General features: G+C 47.2%; 2 non-coding genes across 2 annotated transcripts; both read right to left on the bottom strand.

The window, feature by feature from the left end:
- Positions 1-5584: 5584 nt before the first annotated feature.
- LOC119949741 lies at positions 5585-5722 on the bottom strand. Its single transcript, XR_005457279.1, has one exon. It is a non-coding gene; the product is annotated as a small nucleolar RNA SNORA7 (small nucleolar RNA).
- A 5468-nt stretch (positions 5723-11190) lies between these two features.
- Positions 11191-11328, bottom strand: LOC119949719. Its single transcript, XR_005457261.1, has one exon. It is a non-coding gene; the product is annotated as a small nucleolar RNA SNORA7 (small nucleolar RNA).
- Between the last annotated feature and the right edge of the window lie 11818 nt (positions 11329-23146).

The raw sequence follows: 23146 nt of genomic DNA, 5'->3' as shown, positions 1-23146 counted from the left end.
GGTACATGCAGAACACTAGGCTCTTGATGGGCTGCATACTGCATACTGCAGTGCAAGGAGAAAACTGACTCACGCAGAGGATTAGATTCCTGATTGGCTTTTAACTGCAGGGCATTGTGGAGTGTTACCAAAGATCCTCTGTTATCTTATTGCTGGTGTACATGGAACCGAACATTTTATGAGATGAGTTCATAGGACATTTCACGCCCAATGGGTTTTAACGCAAGAGGCTTTATTGGATTTAGAGACACACACATTCAATCAACTTCCTTATTTAACTAATCTACTTAGAAGGACAGAAGAAAAACAGTACCTGTAGGAAACTAGACTACAGATGGGCTGCACAGTGCAGTGCAAGGATCGGTGCAGCCATCTTCTGTCTCTCTATTAATATTTTACATGGAACTGAACAGTTGAAATTTCAATAGTGTTCTCATTTTGCATTTCGTGCCAGAGGGATTGAAGCGCTCATCATATCCCGACTGGATTACTGTGTCAGCATTCTTTCTGATCTCCCAATCTCCTGTCTCTCCCTACTTCAGTCTACATTTCACTCTGCAGCCCGGATTATCTTTCTACAGAAACGCTCTGGGCATGTCACTCCACCTCCTCAAAATATCTCCAGTGGTTGCCTATCAACCTTCATATCAAGCAGAAGCTCCTCACTATTAGCTTCAAAGCTCTCCATCACCTTGTCCCCTCCTACCTCACCTCTCTTCTCTCCTTCTACAGCCCAGCCCACACACTCTTCTCCTCTGCCGCTAACCTCCTCACTGTGCCTCATTCTCGCCTGTCCTGCCATCGACCTCTGGCCCACATCCTACCTCTGGCCTGGAATGCCCTCCCTCCTCAAATCCACCTAACTAGCACACTATTTTTTAATGGCATTTATTAAGCACTTACTATGTGCAAAGCACTATTCTAAGCCCTGGGGATATTACAAGGTGATCAGGTTGTCCCATGGGGGGCTCACAGTCTCAATCCCCATTTTACAGATGAGGGAACTGAGGCACAGAGAAGTTAAGTGGCTTGCCCAAAGTCACACAGCTAAGTGGCTGAGTCGGGATTTGAACCCATGACCTGTAACTCCAAAGCACCTTCCCCCTTCAAAGCCCTACTGAAAGCTCACCTCCTCCAGGAGGCCTTCCCAGACTAAGCCCCCCTTTTCCTCTGCTCCTCCTATCCGCCCCATCACCCCGACTCCCTCCCTCTGCTCTACCCACCTCCTTGCCCCACAGCACTTGTATATATGGGTGTACATATTTATTATTCTATTTATTTTATTAATGATGTGTATATATCTATAATTCTATTTATTTATATGGATGCTATCGATGCCTGTTAACTTGTTTTGATGTCTGCTTCTAGACTGTGAGTCCGTTGTTGGACAGGGATTGTCTCTGTTGCTGAATTGTACTAAGTGCTTAGTATAGTGCTCTGCACACAGTAAGTGCTCAATAAATACAATTGAATGAATGAATGAATGAATAAAAGCACAAATGACTTTTACAGAATGGAGAAAACACACATTCACTCAACACAGTCACTCGTACTTGGCAGTCTCGCAGTCAAATGACTCATGCAGAGTACTAGACTCCTCATGAGCTGTAAAATGCTGTGCAAACGTTCAGTGTTGCTATCGGCTCTGACTGGATTGCTGTTGTACATGGAACTGAAGATAAATTAATGTGACATTTCATGCCAAACAGGTTTTAACGTAAGTGGCTTGGATAAGATTGAGAAAAATATCTATTTAATCAACTCTTATTAAACTTGCCCTATTTAGCAAGATAGAAGAAAAATGGTACATGCAGTAAACACCTGATGGCCTGTATACTGCAGGGCAAGGATCAGTGTAGATTTCTTCTGTGAGTGTATTGTTGTTGTAGATGGAACTGAACATTTGAGATTACAAGCAACGTTCATATGGCATTTTGTGCCATGCAAGTTTCAATGCAAGTGGCTTTGATAGAATTGAGAGACACATACATTCAATTAACTTTCTTATTTAACTTGCCTACTTAACAGGATAGAAGAAAAATGATACAGTCAGAACACTAGACTACTTAATTGGCCCCATACAGCAGTGCAAGCTATCTTCTATTTCTGTATTATAATTTTACATGGAAATGAATACTTGGAATTCCATGAAGCTCCCATTTAGCATTTCAAGCCAAAAGGGTTTCACCGCAAATGACTGTCACTGAATGGAGAAAATGAGCATTCACTCAAGCACATTCACTCTTACTTAACAGGCTAGAAGATAGATGACTCATACAGAAGACTTACTTCCCATGAGCTGTAAACTGCAGGGCAAGGATCAGTGTAGCTATCTTCTCTGACTGTATTGCTGTTGGTAAACGGAACTGAAGATAAGTTCCTATGGCATTTCATGCAAAACAGGTTTGAACGCAAGTGGCTTTGATAGGATTGAGAAAAATACCCATTCAAACAACTTTTATTTAACTTGTCCCATTTAGACGAAAAATAGTACATGCAGAAAACTAGACTTCTGATGGGCTGTACAGTGCAGATACCCTGTTACTGTTTTGTTGTTGTACATGGAACTGAACATTTGGAATTACAAGAAGAATTAATGTGAAATTTCGTGCCATGCTGGCTTTAACGTAAGTGGCTTTGCTAGGATTTAGAGACCCACGCAAAATCAATCAACTTTCTTACTTAACTTGACTACTTAGAAGGATAGACTAAAAATGACACATACAAAACACTAGACTCCTGTTACCTTATTGCTGTTGAACATGGAACTGAACATTTGAAATTATAGGAGTTCATGTGGCATTTCATTGGCATACAAGTTTCAAACCAAGTGGCTTTGATAAGACTGAGAGAAACACACATTCGATCCACTTTCTTATGCAATTTGCCTACTTAGCATGACAGAAAAAAATAATACAGGCCTCATTCTCGCCTGTCCTGCCGTCGACCCCCGGCCCACATCCTTTCCCTGGCCTGGAGTGCCCTTCCTCTGCACATCCGCCAAGCTAGCTCTCTTCCTCCCTTCAAAGCCCTACTGAGAGCTCACCTCCTCCAGGAGGCCTTCCCAGATTGAGCCTCCATTTTCCTCTCCTCCTCCTTATCCCCCCGCCCTACCTCCTTCCCCTCCCACAGCACTTGTATATATTTGTACAGATTTATTACTCTATTTTACTTGTACATATTTACTACTCAATTAATTTTATTAATGATGTGCATATAGTTTTAATTCTATTTGTTCTGACGATTTTGACACCTGTCTACATGTTTTGTTTTGTTGTCTGTCTCCCCCTTCTAGACTGTGAGCCCATTGTTAGGTAGGGACCGTCTCTATATATTGCCGACTTGTACTTCCCAAGCGCTTAGTACAGTGCTCTGCACCTAGTAAGCGCTCAATAAATACGATTGAATGAATGAATGAATGAAAACTAGACTCCTAAGGGGCTGCATACTACAGTGCAAGGACCTGAGTAAGCATCTTCTGATTCAGTATTACCATTTTACCTGGAACTGAACATTTAAAATTTCATGACACTCCTAATATAACATTTTGACCACAGCCAGCATGTTAAACATTATTATTCACACACCATGTTCAACAGCAATAAGGTTCTCCTCTTATCTCTCTGGCTGTTCATTCTCAGTCTTCTTTGTGGGCTCCTCCTCCCCCTCCCATCCCCTTACTGTAGGGGTTCCTCAAGGGTCAGTTCTTGGTCCCCTTCTGTTCTCTATCTATATTCACTCCCTTGGTGAACTCATTCGCTCCCACGGCTTCAACTATCATCTCTACGCTGATGACACCAAAATCTACATCTCTGCCCCTGCTCTCTCTCCCTCCCTCCAGGCTTGTATCTCCTCCTGCCTTCAGAACATCTCCATCTGGATGTCTGCCCGCCATCTAAAACTCAATATGTCCAAGACTGAGCTCCTAATCTTCCCTCCCAAATCCTGTCCTCTCCCTGACTTTCCCATCACTGTAGACAGCACTACCATCCTTCTCATCTCACAAGCCCCCAACCTTGGTGTCATCCTTAACTCCTCTCTCTCATTTACCCCATACATACAATCTGTCACCAAAACCTGCCGGTTTCACATCCACAACATTGCCAAGATCCGCCCTTTCCTCTCCATCCCAATCGCTACCTTGCTGGTTCAATCTCTCATCCTATCCCGACTGGATTACTGCATCAACCTCCTCTCTGATCTCCCATCCTCCTGTCCCTCACCACTTCAGTCTATACTTCACTCTGCTGCCCGGATTATCTTTGTACTGAAACACTCTGGGCATGTCACTCCCCGACTCAAAAATCTCCAGTGGTTGCCTGTCAACCTTCGAATCAAGCAAAAACTCCTCACTCTCGACTTCAAGGCTCTCCAACACTTTGCTCCCTCCTACCTCACCTCTCTTCTCTCCTTCTGCAACCCAGCCCGCACCCTCCACTCCTCTGCTCCTCTGCCACTAGCCTCCTCACTGTGCCTCGTTTTCGCCTGTCCCGCCATCGACCCCTGGCCCACATCATCCCCCGGGCCTGGAATGTCCTCCCTCCACACATCCACCAAACTAGCTCTCTTCCTCCCTTCAAAGCCCTATTGAGAGCTCACTTCCCCCAGGAGGCCTTCCCAGATTGATCCCCCTTTTTCCTCTTCTTCTCCCCATCGCCCCCCACCCTACCTCCTTCCCCTCCCCACAGCACTTGTATATATTTGCACATATTTATTACTCTATTTATTTTACTTGTACATATTTACTACTCTATTTTATTCATGATGTGCGTGTAGCTATAATTCTATTTATTCTGATGGTTTTGACACTTGTCTACAACCCTTGTATATATCAGTGCTTAGAACAGTGTATAGTAAGTGCTTAACAAATGCCATCATTATTATTACATATTAATTACTCTATTTTACTTGTACATATTTACTACTCTATTTTATTGCATGTAGATATAATTCTATTTATTCTGACGGTTTTGGCACCTGACTACATGTTTTGTCTTGTTGTCTGTCTCCCCCTTCTAGACTTTGAGCCTGTTGTTGGGTTGGGATTTTCTCTATATGTTGCCGACTTGTACTTCCTAAATGCTTAGTACAATGCTCTGCACACAGTTAGTGCTCAATAAATATGATTGAATGAATGAATGAATGAATAATGGATTTAGCATGGGCCTGAGAGTCAGAAGGTCCTAGGTTCTAATCCCAGCTCTGCCACTTGTCTGCTGTTTGACCATGGGCAAATCACTTCACTTCTCTGGGCCTCGGTTCCCTCATCTGTAAAATGGGGATTGAGACTGTGAGCCCCATGTGGGACAGGGATTGTGTCCAACCCAATTTGCTTGTATCCACCCCAGAGCTCAGTACAGTGCCTGGCACACAGTAAGCATTTAACAAATACCATCATTATTTGATGAAGAACTGTTAGAAAGGTTACGGATTATGGCAGAAGACAGAAGAAAATATATCCATAGAGCCTCTATGAATCGGAAAGAACTTGACGGCACTTAATAATAATCTTCCATGCAGTAAACTTGAGTCTCTGCCCTCGACTGTCTCCCATGCCGCCGCTGCCCACTGCAGGTAAGTTTTGACTTGTAGCAGATTGCCTTCCACTCGCTAGTCACTGCCCAAGCTAGGAATGGAATAGGTAGGACTCTGCTTGACTCTTCCTCCCATAACTGAGACTGGTAGAGTACTGGAAACTCTCCAAATGCAATCCTGAGAGGGATTAACTGTGGTAATGGGAAGCAAAACAGTTTAGTATTGAATATGAGTCCTTCTAGATGACACTGCTTCACACTTCTCCAATACTGATATATTTTTTCTTATTTAGATAACAATTAGCAGTATATGTATTTCAATGTCTGATTCCCCTGGTAGACTGTGTGCTCTTTGTGGACTTGGATCGTGTCTCCCAACTGTGGCATTGCACTCTCCCAAGTGCCTAGTACAGTGTTCTGCACCCAGTAAGTGCTCAATAAATACCACTGATTGATTGATCTTCCTCTCCAGCTCTGACCTCTATATGGGTGATACCCAAATCTACATCTTCAGCCCTCATCTCTGTCCTTCTCTGCAGTCTCACATTTCCTCCTGCCTTAGGACATCTCTACCTGGGTGCCCCGCCAAAACCTCAAACTTAATATGTCCAAAACAGAGCTCTGCATCTTCCCACTCAAACCCTGTCCTCTGTATCACTGTAGACAATCATTCAATCATATTTATTGAGTGATAACTGTGTGCAGAACACTGTACTAAGAGCTTGGATGAGTATAACACAACATTACACATAACATAACACAACAGGGACACATTCCCTGACCACAATAAGCTTACAGTCTAGAGGGGGAGACAGACATTAATATAAATAAATAAATTATGGATTGGTACATAAGTGCTATGGGGATGAGGGTGGGGGGAATAAAGGGAAGGATTTCTAGAGATTACCCTGTACCTGGAAGGAAAACTCCAATGGTTCTAGAACAATGCAGTGAAAGTCCAGATAGCCTAGAGCCTAGGATTTTCCATTAGGAGAAGAGCTGGGGAACTCCTAACTTGTTATAGGGACCTTGTCCCTCCTGGTGAGAAAGACTCCGGAGAGTTGTTAATGCACAGTGCAGAGGGGAGAGGGCAAGAATCGTCACACACTAGGGTCACACCAGTATCCCATCCTCCTTCCCTCACTGCTCTATGCAGCAACAGCTCTAAAGAGTCCTACTCACTGAAAAGGATGGGGCCTTCTAGGGTGTGGAGCCAAGGACCACTGGGACTCTCACCAGGAGGGGCAGGGAAATGCCAGCACAATGTTGATCCAGAAGAGGAGGAAAATTTAAGGGCAATTTTCCACTTTAATTCTTAAACTTCCACTGTTTAAGAGTTCCTTTTCTCCGTTTCCCAAATGTGCCAGATTAGTTGCTCTGGGTCCCACTCTCACCTTAGGGCAAGCCTGCACACATGGCCCTGTCAAGTAATCATTTGTAGCATCTATTCCAACAAATGCTCCTGATCCCATTCTCTGCCCTGCACAGTAGCAACTCTCAGACAGCTACACCCTGGTCCAAGCTCTAGTCATAGGGAAGCAGCGTGGCTCAGTGGAAAGAGCCCGGGCTTTGGAGTCAGAGGTCATGGGTTCGAATCCTGGCTCCTCCACATGTCTGCTGTGTGACCTTGGGCAAGTCACTTGACTTCTCTGAGCCTCAGTTACCTCATCTGTAAAATGGAGATGAAGACTGTGAGCCCCCTATGGGACAACCCGATCACCTTGTAACCTTCCCAGCACTTACAACAGTGCTGTGCACATAGTAAGTGCTCAATAAATGCCATCATCATCATCATACCCCACATATTCAATCTGTCACCCATAGGGAGCGGGGGAAGGCGATGAGACAGGCGGTATGTGCACACAAACCATACCCAACGGCTCAAGGCCAAACAGACTCAACAACAGGAGATAAAGAGACCAGGGCAAGAAAAACAAGCTTGCACCTGCAAGGCTCGGAGGCAACCTCAAGGCCATATCCGCAGCCAGCGATGGTTGGCAACGGGTGGCTGGGGGCGAGCCAGAGCAAACCCTTCGTGACTGGACAGAGCTGTTGTTAGGCTAGTGGCTGAAGGGCAGTGTGTGCTACATGGCAAAGCCTCGATACGCCATCCCCCGAGAAAACCCTGCCCCCGGGCAACGGAGGGTATAAGAGACGAACAAGACAAGGGGGGGCGCGCCCGCCCTCTCTCTCCTGCGCGCCTCTCTCCCTCTCTCTCTCTCTCCCTCTCTCTCTCTCTCTCTCTGTCTCGCTCTCTCTATCTCGCTCTCTCTATCTCGCTCTCTCTCTCTCTTTCAACCATGTAACCGCTGATAGCAAATAAACGGCAACCAAGCTTTGAACCTCTGGCTGACTCTTCCTGGTATGAACGCGCGGGCCGCGTCCGGAGACATCCGAAGACCCGGAGAGGGTAAGAACCCGAGAGTTGCCCCCGAAACCCCGGGGAGCAACGGTCACCAAATCGTCTTTGTTCTACCTTCACATTATTGCTAAAATCTACCCTTTCCTCTTCATCTCAACTGCTACTATACCGATTCAAGCACTTATTTTATCCCTCCTTGACTACTGCATAAACCTCCTTGCTGACCACCCCACCTCCTGTCTTTCCCCACTAAATTCCTTACTAAACTCTGCTGCCCGGGCCATTTTTCTACAAAACTGTTCAGTCCATGTTTCCCCATTTCTCAAGAGCCTTCAGTGGTTGCCCATCCTCCCCCACATCAAACAGAAACTCCCTACCATTGGCTTTAAACCACTCAATCACCTTGCCCTCTATCTTACCTCACTGATTTCCTACTATAACCCAGCCCACACACTTCACTCCTCTAATGCCAACCTACTCACTGAAACTTGATCTCGTCTATCTTGCCATGAAGCTCTTGCCCATGTCCTGACTCTGGCCTGGAATTCCCTCCTCTTTCATATTTGACACACCACCACTCTCCTCGCCTTCAAAGCCTTATTAAAATCACATTTCTTCCAGGAGGCCCTCTCCAACTAAACCTTATTTCCTATACATACTCCCTCTCCTTTCTGTTTCAACCTTGCCCTTGGATTTGTACCTTTTAAGCACTTGATATTTACCCTACCCTCAGTCCCACAGCACTTATGTACAAATCCATAATTTATTTTAATTTTTACCTCCCCATCTAGATTGTAAGCTTCTTGTGGACAGGGAACATATCTACCAACTCTGTTGTATTATACTCTCCCAAGCACTTAGTACAGTGCTCTGCACACAGTAAGTGCACAATAAATACAATTGACTGATTGATTGATTGGATCTAGACTATTGCATCGGCCTCCTTGCTGATCTCCTTTTCTCCAATCTCTCCCCCTCCAATCTATACTGCACACTGCTGGACTCCTCAGAGCTTTACTTTGCACACATCCTCAAAACCCTCCACTGGATTTCCATGACCCTCTGCATCAAGCAAAAACTCCTCACACTTGGCCTCAAGGATCTCCACCACCTTTGCTCTCTTGATCCTCTACTTGCTCTATTCTCTATTGGCTACTCAAAGTAACCTTTTCACGGTACCTCGCTCATCATTCCTGCTTTTCTCCTCTGGCCTACACTGTTCCCCTGGGCTGGAACTCCTTCCCTCCCCAAATTTGACAGGCCATAGAATTCTCCATATTCAATATCCCCCTAAAATTCCACTTCCTCCATCAATCCTTCCCCACTTAGTTGATGATGATGATGGTATTTGTTAAGTGCTTACTATGTGTCAAGCATTTAGTTCCCAGCACCCCAAATGGTACAAACCCACAAGCCATCTCTAGCACTTACGGTATGCACTTATTCGTATGTAACCTGGGCACATTTCAATATATGTTATTCAGTTGTACAGTCAATGGCTTTGATTACAGTATTTGTAAATATTTCATGTCCATTTCCACCATTAGAGTGTAATGTAAGCACTTTGAGGGCAGGGAATGTATCACCCTTCAGTTTAGTATTTCCCAAGCACTTAGTACTTTGTATTGCACCCAGTGGATGCTTCCAGACCAGAGGGAGGACATGGGCAAGAGGTCGGTGGAGAGATAGCCAAAATCAAGGTACAGTGAGTAGGTTGGCATTAGAGGAACCAAATGAACATGCCGGGTTGTAGTAATAATAATAATAATAAAAATAATAAATGTGGTATATGTTAAGAGCTTACTATATACCAGGCACTGTACTAAGTGCTGAGGAATAAACAATACAATTAGGTCAGACACAATCCCTGTCCCACATAGTGCTCACAGTCTAAGGGGGAGGGAGAGCGGGCATTGAATCTTCATTTTATAGATGAAGAAACTGGGGCACAGTGCAATGCCCTGCCTAAGTGACCTGCCCAAAATCACACAGCAGACAAGTGACAGAGTTGGGATTAGAACCCAAGTACCCTACTTGGATTAACATAGTAGCAATTTGAATGGAAAGAAAAGGGCGGATTTTAGCAATGTTATGAAGATTGAACTGATAGGATTTGGTGACAGACTATGTCTGACTGAGGATGATGCTGAAGTTATGGGCTTGTGAGACAGGGACCATAGTGTTGTTGTCTCTTTGATGTTATCCACATCAAACAAAAACTCCTTATCACTGGCTTTAAAACACTCCATCATCTTGTCCCTTCCTACCTCACCTCACTACTCTCCTACTACAGTCCAGCACACACACTTCACTTCTCTAATGCCAACCTACTCACTGTACCTCAAACTCATCTATCTTGTTGCCAATCTTTCACCTAAATCCTGTCTCTGGCCTAGAATGCCATCCTTCTTCATATGCAACAGAAAATTACTCTCCCTTAAAGCCTTCCAAGAGGCCTCCCCTGACAGGCTTTCCCTAAGCCCTCATTTCTTTTTCCCCCATCCCTTCTGTGTCACCCTGATTTGCTCTTTTTATTCACCACCTCCCCAGCCCCACAGCACTTATGTACCTATCCGTAATTTATTTATTTATATTAATGTCTGTCTCCCCTTTAGACTGTAAGCTCACTGTGGGCAGGAAATGTGTCTGTTCTATTACTGTGTTGAACTCTCCCAAGCACTTTATATAGTGCTCTGCACACAGTAACTGCTCAATAAATACAAATGATTGATTGGTTGTTTACAGTGATGGGGAGGACAGGGTTTGAATGGGAAGATGAAAAGTTCTATTTTGGACGTACTAAGTTTGAGGTGTCAGCAGGACATACAAATAGAGATGTCCTATGGCAGGAGGAAATGCGAGACTGCAGAGAAGGAGAGAGGTCACTGTGGGCAGGGAATGTGTCCATTATATTGTTATATAGTACTCTCCCAAGCCCTTAGTACAGTGCTCTGCACACAGAAAACACTCAGTAAATACGATTGACTGCCTGACTGAGGGCTGGTCTTGTGTTATCATGCTGTCAAGTCATCTCCAGCACTTAGAACAGTGCTTTGCACATAGTAAGCACTTAACAAATACCATCATTATTATCTCCGACCCATAGCAACACCATGGACACACCTCTCCCAGAACACCCCACCTCCATCTGCAATCGTTCTGGTAGTGGATCAGTAGAGTTTTCTTGATAAAAATACAGAAGTAGTTTACCATTGCTTCCTTCCGTGCAGTAAACTTGAGTCTCCTCCCTTGACTCTCTCTAATGCCGCTGCTGCCCAACACAGGTGAGTTTTGACTTGTAGAAGATTGCCTTCCACTCGTTAGCCACTGCCCAAGCTAGGAATGGAATGGATATGCCTCTGCTTGACTCTCCCTCTCGTAGTCAAGACTGGTAGAGTACTAGAAACTCTCCAGGTGAAACCCTGAGATGGGGCTGAGGGCCAGAGAGGTAGATAAATCAATCAATCAATCAATCACTTTCTGGGTGCAGAGCACTGTACAAGGTGCTTGGGAGAGTACAATATAAACAGTAGGGAGACACAATTCCTGCCCACAAAGAGCTACCAGGGGAATCAGACATTGAAAGATGTACAGAGTACAGTGTTCTGTACACAGTAAGCACTCAATACATATGATTGATTGATTGAGTAGAAGAGCTTCTGATCCTCTAACCCACTCCCCCCGGGCCATCTGCTTTTCAGCATTCATGCTAGAATTTTCTAGTAATAATTTTGTGCCTATTGATGAAGAAAGCTTATGGTGAATGAGCTCCCCCAAGCTCTAGAGCAATATGTCCTAAAGCAGGTTGAGCAGCCTAGAGGCTATTTGCCGTGAGAGATGATCATTTGGCTTCATCTCTGTCAGAAGGGTAAGATCTGTTAGCCTTCACTCATCAGAATTATTAACTCAAATACAAACTTCCAATTCATAACACTTGGTGCTTCATGAACAGAAGATGCAGCAAGGACTTGCTGCCCTTTGCAAAATTATCCAAGGGTAAAGGTTTGGCATCCAAACCAAGCTGGAGCTCAATCAAGCAATCAATCAATCAGTGGTATTTATTGAGGGCTTAGTCTGTGCAGATTACTGCACTAAGCACTTGGGTTAGTACAAAACAATAGAGTTGGTAGACACATTCCCTGCCCACTAGGAGTTTATAGTCTTGAGGGGGAGAGAGACATTAAATAAATTATGGATATGTGTATAAGTGCTGTGGCGCTGAGTGTGGGGTGAATATCAAGCGCTTAAAAGGTACAGATTCAAGTGAAAAAGTGAGGCAGAAGGGCTCCTTGGTTACTCCCCGGTCTTCTCCTTCCCCTCCTCCCCTCCTGATGGGCCTGTGAGACAGGAAGAATGGTGGTGTCATCTACAGTGATGGGAAAGTCAGGGGGAGGACAGGCTTTGGGTGGGAAAATAAGAAGTTCTGTTTTGGACATGTTAGGTTTGATGTGATGGCAGGACACTATTATCAGTCCTAGCAAATCTGGCTGGACTTCTTCACTTTTAAGTTTTGCACCCTTGGGAGATTCAGCCCATGCCACTGTGTTGTGGGCCAATTACTGACAAGGAAGCAGTGTGGTCTAGTGGAAAGACCATGGGCTTGGAAGTCAGAGGATCTGAGTTCTAATCCCAGCTCTGCCACTTGCCTGCTATGTGACCTTGGATAAGACACTTAGTTTCTCTGTGCCTGTTTCCTCAACTGTAAAATAGGGATTCAATATCTGTTCTCCCTCCTACTTAGACTGTGAGCCCTGTGTGGGACTTGATTAACTTGTAATAACAATAATAATGGCATTTATTAAGCACTGGATGGCATTGGATGGCAAAGCACTGTTCTAAGTGCTGGGGGGGGGGGGGTACAAGGTAATGAGGTTGTCCGACGTGGGGCTCACAGGATTCATCCCCATTTTACAGATGAGGGAACTGGGGCCTGGAGAAGTGAAGTGACTTGCCCAAAGTCACACAACTGACAATTGGTGGAGCCGGGATTTGAACCCATGACCTCTGACTCCAAAGCCCGGGCTCTTTCCACTGAGCCACGCTGCTTCTCCAGCACTTAGAACAGTGCTTTTACACATCCCGTTCACCCATGAAAGTTGGCAGATTTCTTCTGAACTGAGCTCGGCCCCCCAAGGACTCCCTCCAAGTCTTTCACCTTTGCTTCTGTGGGCAGGGACTCCGGTTGTTGTACTGTGCATCATGGGGCAGTAGATAAGCAGGTGGGGAGAGGCTGGGGTTGGAGGAGCAGGTGACTGGTGACTGAGCGAGGCCCATCCTGGCACGGGATGGGCCAGGGGCACAAACTCGAGTTAATCCGTGCAGCTTGCCACAACTGGAGGAAGGGGTGCGGAGCAGCAGCAGCAGCCAGAGCCGCTGCTTTTCTGGACGGAGCCCCATGGACAGCCCAGGCAGACAGTCATGATCGGAGCGGGGGAGCCTGCAGGGAGCAGTTTCGAACTGCGGGAGAGTGAATTCTACCGGGCCGCGGTCATAAGTTTAGACTGTGAGCCCACTGTTGGGTAGGGACTGTCTCTATATGTTGCCAACTTGTACTTCCCAAGCGCTTAGTACAGTGCTCTGCACAAAGTAAGCGCTCAATAAATACGATTGATGGATTGATTCTCGGGGAGGTCGCACAGTTCCTCTAGCTCGTGGCCTCACCTGGCTGGAAGTGCCCCCATTCCCCCCACCCTCAGCCTCAACCTCAGGACCCCCAGGAGATCCGGTTGGGACCCAGGGAGCACGGCAGTCTGTTCCTAGCCCAGGAGAACAGACTCCCCTCCTGGTTGGACCCCCGGCACCACCAGCTGGCTGTTGGCTGTTGGCTTTTAGACTGTGAGCCCACTGTTGGGTAGCGACTGTCTCTGTATGTTGCCAACTTGTACTTCCCAAGCGCTTAGTACAGTGCTGTGCACACAGTAAGCGCTCAATAAATACGATTGATTGATTGTTGGCATGTCCGCGCTCCTAGCCGCCGCCACCCACGGTGAGGAGCCAGTGCTGGACTGGGGCCACCCGGCTGGTCTGCGACCCCGACTTGTCGCACGAGATCCCGTGGCGGGGACGGAGGGAGGGTGGGGAAACCCGGGACTCCCAGCCTCAGCTCCGCCTCTGGAGTCCAGCAGGGAGGGGTGGGGAAGGAGGGGGCCGGGAGAGGCGTCGGTGCAGAGCGGGCAACGGAGCCAAAAACCGGAGAGGAACAGGCTGCGGGCTGAAGTGGGGGCTGAACAGCAAGGGAGGAGGGGCAGGGGAAGACCGGGGAGAAACCGAGGAGGCTGAGTCGGAAGTGGTGCCTGTGCGTGATCTGTCACCTGCGGTGGCGGGGCGTTACGGAGGGGGAGGGAGAGAAGGGGGCGGGAAGTGAAGGGATGCAAGAGTGCTGGAGCAAGGGGTGGGCGGGGGGGGGTCTTTCATCTCTCGGAAGAATCGTTCCGAGTTGGAGTCATTTCCTCGTGACGTCATTCACTTGCAGAGCCCTGTGTTGGGGACCTTCGGAGTGGGAGGTGGATGGTGAAATGCCAATCAATCAATCAATCGTATTTATTGAGCGCTTACTGTGTGCAGTGCACTGTACTAAATGCCAGAAGCCGGCCCAATGCAATCAATCGGTCAATCAATGGCATTTATTGAGCGTTTACTATATGCAGAGCACTGTACTAAACGCTTGGGAGAGTACAATACAAGGGAGTTAGCCGGTACGTTCCCTGCCCAAAACGAACTAAACTCCTAGACAGGGCCCCCATGCATGGAGAAGGGTCCGATTCTCTACTAACTGTATAAGGGCTCTGTTAAGTGTACAGGGACAAGACGGGCTGCAGCGTTTGTTTTTTTTTACCACTTTTCCCGCCATTCAACTCTTAGTTTTGTGCATCAAAAAACAATCAAAATGAGAGTTCAATGTCCCTAGAGCATTATTATTCTTCCCCTAGCTAGTCCTTTTGAACTCTGATTTAAAATTGAAAACTTGACAATACTGATACCCATCAATGGCGACGAGAATAAGGAGCATTCCCTGGGGGCTCCCTGAGCTCAGCCTAAGCTGACTGACTTTCCCCTGACTTTCCCATCACTGTAGATGGCACCCCCATCCTCCCTTATCTCACAAACCTGTAACCTTGGCATTTTCTTTGACTCCTCTCTCTCATTCAACCCACGTAGTCAATCTATCACTAAATCCTGTCAGTTTGACCTTCATGACATCGCTAAGATCCGTCCTTTCCTTTCCATCCAAACTGCTACCACTTTAATCCAATCACTTATCCTCTGCCTCTTTGCTGACCTCATAGCCTCCTGCCTGTCCCCATTCCAGTCCATACTTCACTCTGCTTCTTGGATCATTTTACTACATAAATGTTCAGGTCATGTTTCCCCACTCCTCAAGAACCTCCAGTGATTGACCATCCACCTCCGCTTCAAAAAGAAACTCCTTACCATCGGTTTGAAAGCACTCAATCACCTTTGCCCCCTCCTAGCTCACCTCCCTACTCTCCTACTACAGCCCTGACACTTCGCTCCCCTAATGCCATCCTCTCACTGTACCTCAATCTCGTCTATCTCGCCGCCGACCTCTCACCAACGCCCAGCCTCTGGCCTGGAGCGCCTTCCCTCTTCATGGCCAACAGACAATTACTTTCCCCTTCAAAGTCTTACTCAAGGCACATCTCCTCCAAGATGCCTTCCCTGACTAAGCCCTCCTTTTCTCTTCTCCCACTCCCTTCTGTGCCACCTTGACTTGCTCCGTTCATTCATCCCTCCCCTCCCAGCCCCACAACACTTATGTACATATCTGTCTTTTATTTATTTATTTATATTAATGTGTCTGTTTATTGTTATATTGCACTCTCCCAAGCTCTTAGTACAGTGCAAACAGTATGTTCTCAATAAATATCACTGAATGAGTGAACTGTCCCTGGCATGACCGCGGCTGTTGCTGAGTGCATTTCCCACATTGGGCAGTGCACTGTAACTATCTCTTGGATGGCTAGGAAGGCCAGGTTTCTGGGAGCTTACAGTCTAGAAGGGAGACAGACATAATATAAATTAATTACAGATTTGGACACAAGTGCTGGGTCGGGGGAAGAATAAAGAGAGCAAGTCAGGACGGTGCAGAAGGGAGTGGGAGAAGAGGAAAGGGGATGCTTAGTCAGGGAAGGCCTCTTGAAGATGTGCCTTCAATAAGACTTTGAAGGCGAGGAGAGTAATTGTCTGTCAGATTTGAGGAGGGAGGGCATTCCAGGACAGAGGCAGGACAAAGGTAAGGGGTCTGCAGCGAGATAGCCGAGATCAACAGTCCCCCACCCTGACCGTCCAGCCATGGCCTTGGAGTGGAGGACCAGAGACAGTACACAGCAGGGGCTGCAGGTGGGGCTGGGCATCATAGGCTCTTCCCAACCCAGCCCCATCTGGAAGGGTGGGCCCATCCCTACGTAGGTGGGAATGCCAATCCCCACTGCTGTTGCTGCTGCCGCCACCCTCTCCAACATGCCTACAGTCTCTGCTATCCCAGGATGCCTGTGCCAAGACTTTTTCTTATTCCAGAGTTGAGTTCAGGCAGATTACAATTTACTTCCAGCAGTGGTGAGCACATTAGAATATTAGAGATTACTCAGGGAAGGCTTCTTGGAAGAGATGTGATCTCAGAAGGGCTTTATAGATGAGAAAAGCAGTGCTGTGTAGGCAATGAAGAAAGGAGAAGTTCCAGGCAGGAAGGAGGATATGAACAAGAAGTTGGAAGAGAGAGCGCATGAGAGAAAGAGAGATATGAAAATGAGGCACAGTGGGCTAAAAAGGAACAAAACTCAAGCTGTGTACTCAAGCTGTGGGGTAATCAGTAGTATTTATTGAATGTTTTCTCTATGCAGGGCACTGTTCTAAGCACTTGGGAGAATACAGTAGAGTTACTAGATCTCTGCCCTCAAACAATTTGTAATCTAATGGGGTTGACAAACACTAAAGTAAATTACAGGTAGGGGAAGCAATTAAATATAAAGATATGTATGTAAATTGTGGGATAAAGGGGTGGGGATGAGTGCTTTGGTGGTAAGGAATCAAATGTACTGGTCGTGGCTTAGTGGAAAGAGCATGGGCTTGGGAGTTAGAGGTCGTGGGTTCTAATGCTGGCTCTGCCACTTAGCTGTGTGTCGTTGGGCAAGTCACTTAACTTCTCTGTGCCCCAGTTACCTCATCTGTAAAATGAGGATTAAGACTATGAGCCCCACGTGGAACAACCTGATTACCTTGTATCTACCCCAGTGCTTAGAACAGTGCTTGGCACATAGTAAGCGCTTAACAAATACCATCATTATTATTATTATTGTTATTGGGTAGGGAGAAGGGAGTTTAGTCCAGAAAAGCTTCCTGGAGGAGATATGATTTTAGTGGTACATTGTACCATTTCTAACCTCACCAACTCTGAAATCCTACTTTCTGACCACAACTTCCTAAACTGCCTTCTCTTCCACCTCCCTCATCCTGACCAAACAGAAACATCTAATCCCCAGACCCCTTCCACTTATAGTAATTGTGGAATTTGATGATGATGATGATGGTATTTGTTAAGCGCTTACTATGTGCAAAGCACTGTTCTGAGCACTGGGGGTGATACAAGGTAATCAGGTTGTCTCACATGGGGCTCACAGTCTTAATCCCCATTTTGCAGGTGAGGTAATTGAGGCACAGAAAAGTTAAGTGACTTGCCCCAGATCACACAGCTGGTCAGTGGCAGAGCTGGGATTAGAACCCTCAACCTCTGACTCCCAAGCCTGTGCTCTTTCCACTAAGCCACGCTGCTTCTCTTGTTAAGTACTTACTAGATGTCAAGCACTGTACTAAGCGCTGGGGTAGATATAAGATAATCAGTTCTCACATCGGGTTCACAGCCTAAATGGGAGGGAGAACAGGCATTAAGCAATTTTGCAGATGAGGGAACTGAGGTGCAAAGAAGTGAAGTCCCAAGATCCCACAACAGACATGTGGCAGAGTCAGGATTAGAACCCAGGTCCTATGACTCCCAGGCTTGGGCTCTTTCTACTAGGCCACGTTGTTCCCTGGCCATCGAGCCCTATTCAGACTCCCTACTCAACCTCCCCTTTCTTTATGCACAAATCTATTCCCTTAACTTCCCCCTCTCCACCAAACTCACCTCTCATGTCCTTCTGTTGATCTTGCACCACCAACCCCTGCCCTGGAGCACCTCTATAATACACATCTTCCACTCCTGTGCATGTGCTGCACATACTGCACATGCATGTGAGCAGTTATAGCGATAAACTATAGCTATAGGTGTTGCTCAAGGTACAGTGCTCTAAGCGCTTAGTACAGTTCTCTGCACACTGTAAGCACTCAATAGATACGATTGAATGAATGAATGAGCGGTTCTGTTCTGGGCCCTTTTCTCTTCTCTTTTAGGTCCTTTTCTGTTTCCCTTACACATATGACTCGCAAATCAACCTCCCTAGCCCTGTCCTCCTTTTCTGCAATCTCAAATTTCCTCCTGCTTCCAGAGCATCTTTACCTGGATGTCCCGCCAGCACCTCCAGTTCAACATGTCCAAACCTCATCTTCTCTGACAAATCTCCTTTACCTAATTTTCTCATCTCAATTGAAAATGACACCAACCTCCCCATTTTCTAAATCCACTACCTTGGCATTATCCTTGACTCCATTCTCTCCTTCAAACTCCAGATTCAATCTGTCACCGAATCCAGTCAGCTGTATCCACAACATTTCCCGAATCTACCACTTCCTCTCTATCCAAGTGACCACCACACTTGTCCAAGCACTTATATCCAAGCACTTATATTCAGCATCCTTGCTGAACCAGCATGGCGTAGTGGATAGAGCACGGGCCAGTGAGTCAGAAGGTCATGGGTTCTAATCCCAGCTCTGCTGTGTGGCCTCGAGCAAATCACTTCACTTCTCTGTGCCTCAGTCTCCTCATCTGTAAAATGGGGGTTAAGACTGTGAGCCCTCTGCAGGACAGGGACTGTGTCCAACCTGATTTCCTTGTAACCATCCCAGTGCTTAGTACAGTTCCTGGCACATAGTAAGTGCTTAAGAAATACCAGAATTATTATTATTATTATCATTATTATTACCCAGCTCTGGTGTAAATTAAGAAGAGGAAGGGACAGAGCCTCAGTGACACCTGCAGATAAAGGGGTGGGAGCTGGAGGAAGAGCTGGTAAAAGGACAGGTCACAGAGGTTAGAGGAGAACCAGGAAAGAACTGTGAGAAAAACTGAGATTAGATAGTATTTCCAGAAGAAGGGAGTGATTGAAGGTACCAAGAGATCAGGGAGGATTAGTACAAGATAGCATCCATTAGATTTGGCAAGGTAGAAGTATTGATGTTATGACAGAAGACAGGACGTTCTGGAGAAAATATATCCACAGAGTCACTATGAATCAGAAATGGTTCAATGTCAACTTGATAATAATACTAATAATAATAATAAAGGATTGATGACCTTGGAGAGAGCAGTCTCAGTGGAGTGAAGAAGGCAGAAACAAGATTGTAGAGAGCCAAGAAGAGAATTAGAGGAAAGAAAATGGAAGAAGTAGGTGATTATAACTCACTGGAGAAGTTTGGACAGGAATGGAAGGAGGGAGATGGGGCGCTAGCTAAGTGATGCTGTGGGGTTCAGAGAATGTTTCATAGGATACAGGAGGCATGGGCATGTTTGAAGACAGACAAGGAACTATCGAGAGTGAGTGGCTGAAGATGGCGATCATGGAGGAAGAAGAGTGGGCACAAGTATTTTTAAAGGGTGAGAAGGGATGGGCTCAGAGGGAGAGGGGGCTGATTTTTAAAGCAGGCTGTAAATCTCTTGAGAGTTGGCCGAGAAGGATTAAAGAGTGGATGTGGGGGTATGAGGAAGCTGAGCGGATGAGGCACGTGGTTGATTGTCTTTGTTGCCGATTTGTACTTTCCAAGCGCTTAGTACAGTGCTCTGCACACAGTAAAGCGCTCAATAAATTTGATTGAATAAATGAATGAATGAACATCCCCGTCCCCGCTCCTCTCTTCTCTGCAGAGGATGTATGTGGGGAAATGCCCCCCAAGTCAGTTGGGGTCGCCGACCAGAGGGCGGCTCTGGGTTCTTTAGATTGGGTGACAACGAGCAAAAGACCAGACACAGAGCCAGAGTAATCAGTTCTGCCTCTTTATTGGGTGTATTCACATAGCTGTAGTGCAGCAAGCAAGTGAAGGAGGGGGTCAGAGTCCTAATCAGTAGGGCAGGCTCTGCAGGGCTCGGTCTAAACGCCTACAACTAAAAATAGCAGCAAGGCCTCATATACGAAGCCCCCTCGTAATAATAATAATAATAATAATAATAATAATAATAATAATAATAATAATTTTTGTATTTGTTAAGTGCTTACTACATGCAAAGCACTGTCCTAAGCGCTGGGGAGGATACAAGGTGATCAGGTTGCCCCATGTGGGGCTCACAATCTTAATCCTCATTTTACAAATGAGGTAACTGAGGCACAGAGAAGTTAAGTGACTTGCCCAAAGTCACACAGCTGACAAGCGGCGGAGCTGGGATTTGAACCCATGACCTCTGACTCCCAAGCCCGTGCTCTTTCCACTGAGCCACGCTGCCTCTCTGGTTAGCCCTCCCCATATTCCCAGGATGTCTATCTGATTGGGACAGTTCCCATTCTGCAACCTTGTAGTGTAGCAGTTCCGTGCCTTTGCTGTGGGTTGCTCAGGAGGGAGGGAGTGAATTCACAGATAAGGCACTCTTCCCACACTCCACCCCTTCATCCCCTCCATATGCCTAGAGCAACCTGGAGCTGGGGGCCCCAATAGTCTTGGCAGGGGAGCCCGCACTGTGGGTAGCTCAGGCAGAGGGAGGGGGTGAATTCACAGATAGGGCACCCTTTCCACACTCCACCCCTTCACCCCTTCCATATGCCTAGAGTACTTAGAACAGTGCTTGGCACATAGTAAGTGCTTAACAAATACCATCATTATTATTATTATTGTTAACTTGGAGTTGGGGACCCAATAGTCTTGGCAGGCAGGCCACGCTATTGGTTGCTCAGGCGGAGGGAGGGGGTGAATTCACAGATAGGGCACTCTTCCTATACTCCACCCCTTCACCCCTTCCATACATCTAGAGCAACCTGGAGCTGGGGACCATGATAGTTTTGGTGGAGGGCCTGCGTGAGCAACAGCACCAAAGCTGCACAGAGCACGATGCACCCTAGCACGATCCACTGGGACCAATGTCCCATTCCTACACCCCCGCATCCCCACAGCCATGAGAACCACCCACTATTTGTCATCATCTTCTGGTTCAGTGTTCGTATCTGCAGTCTGGCTTTGGTTGGGCGGAGTGCAGTGCAGTTCCAGTCTTGCTGCATGTCCACCAGGGCTTGTCATTTCACTTTCGTGGCCTCCGCCACTTGCTCTGGCCAAGCTACTGAGTCCACTAGATCTGTCGGAACATCTCAGAGGAGGGTGTGGTGTTCATGCCGCTCCCATCCGGAGAGGTTGATATGATTACCAACGCGCGTCTTTGTAGCAAAGACATTACTACAAACAAGCATTAAATTAGCACAGACAGCACTAACATTATAATTAAAAGTGATCATGGTTATGTGTATATGTTCTTCACATGTCCAACAGAATTTCCCATTATCTAAATACCAGTAGTCTCCCTCTTCCACCCTGGTGATGGAAATCAGCCAACTGTCCTATATGCTCTCACGCCCCCTGGGGTCATGTGAGCAGAGCCAATCCCTCTTTACTTGGGTACATCCAGAAGGGGAGAAGGGCTCCCATTGATTCCTGGACCCATTCCACCATCCCCACCTCTCTTCCAGGGGGACCACCCGCTTGCCATCCTGCACTATCCCTAATCCCCTAAAGTCGTGGCTCGCAGGGGCAGGTGGCCCACCGGGTGGGGTACCCTCAGCTTACAGTAATGGGTGGTACACACTCCGTATAGTACCTGAATGGCCGGCCACGGGACAGAGGCTGGATACAGGCAAGCCAGGCTGGGGTGGGGGGGGGGGGGCACTGTGCTCATCTTACTTCTTCCGTTAAAGTGGTGAGATATGGTAGCAGTCCTAACTGAGTCTGAATGCAGGCATCTGACCAGGTGACATTTTGGACCCAATGGGCCAGCTCCCCTGTGAATATGCCCGCCCATGTCTTCAGAGCTCCCTCTGACAGTGCCATTCTTCTCCACTCCCCAGCATCCTGAAACATTCCAGTGCTAATTAGCTACTGGATCTGGCTTTCCAGATCCGGAGTTCCAGGAACGATCTGTGCCATTGTCCCTGCCCAGGGCAGGGGTGTTCAGCCAATAACCAAACTTGTGCCATGGAGGGGTGATCCGGGAGGGGCATCTCCCGGGCAGTGTGATGTGTGCCGCTAATGCTCCCTGATCCTCACATCTGGCCGGTTTCTCAGTTATTGGGTTGAGGCGCAGCCATGCTGCTTTCGTGCCCGTGTCATTGGTGATCTGCCATGACGCGGTGCCCACCGCGGTGACATTTGTGACACTTGTCTTTGACATCGTGACGTTCACACCCCAATCATGAGATGTATCCATCATGTGGCAGGGCACCTGCACAGTGGCGTTGAATACCATCACAGTCTCCCACATCCCATTGCATTCTCCAGCTGCGATTACAGTGGCAGACAACTGTCATCCTTTAGGGGCAGCATCCCACAGTGCTGGAGTGGTGGTGTCACCTTCCAGCTGGGTAAGGGCCACAGAATGTCACGTTGCGCGGCCCACTCCTTGACCTCATGTCCCGTAAAGTGGGTCCCCTGATCCGAATCTATGTAGGCCAGCAAGCCGTATCCAGACCCCATCACCTGAAGCCCTTGTATAGTAGCAACCTGCAGGGCTGCCACCACCGGGTAGGCGAACACCACTCCCGTACGAGTATCCACCATGGGGAGCACGTATCTCTTTCCCTGGCTTAGGGGCAGGGGCCCTATGTTAGCAATAGGTCCATGAATTCTTTTGTGTTCAATGTTTACAGTCTCGGAAGAATTTGCGTACCTCCCTGTGGGTTCCTTCCCACCCGGGTCCCCAAAGGGCTCACTACGTGGCATCTGCCCTGCTATGAGCTAGTGCCTCATGTACCCCCTGGATGGCATTGGTGGGCCATGCCTCCCACACTTGTGCTAGCGCATCTGCCTCCTCATTCCCGGGAGTTCCCCGGTGAGCTGGCACATGGCACATGCTGCCTGACTTGGGGGGTAGCTGCAACTCCAGTTAGTT

Source organism: Tachyglossus aculeatus, chromosome X2 (genome assembly GCF_015852505.1).
Source record: "Tachyglossus aculeatus isolate mTacAcu1 chromosome X2, mTacAcu1.pri, whole genome shotgun sequence".
Lineage (NCBI taxonomy): Eukaryota > Metazoa > Chordata > Mammalia > Monotremata > Tachyglossidae > Tachyglossus > Tachyglossus aculeatus.
This window is presented reverse-complemented; position numbering and strand designations above follow the sequence as displayed.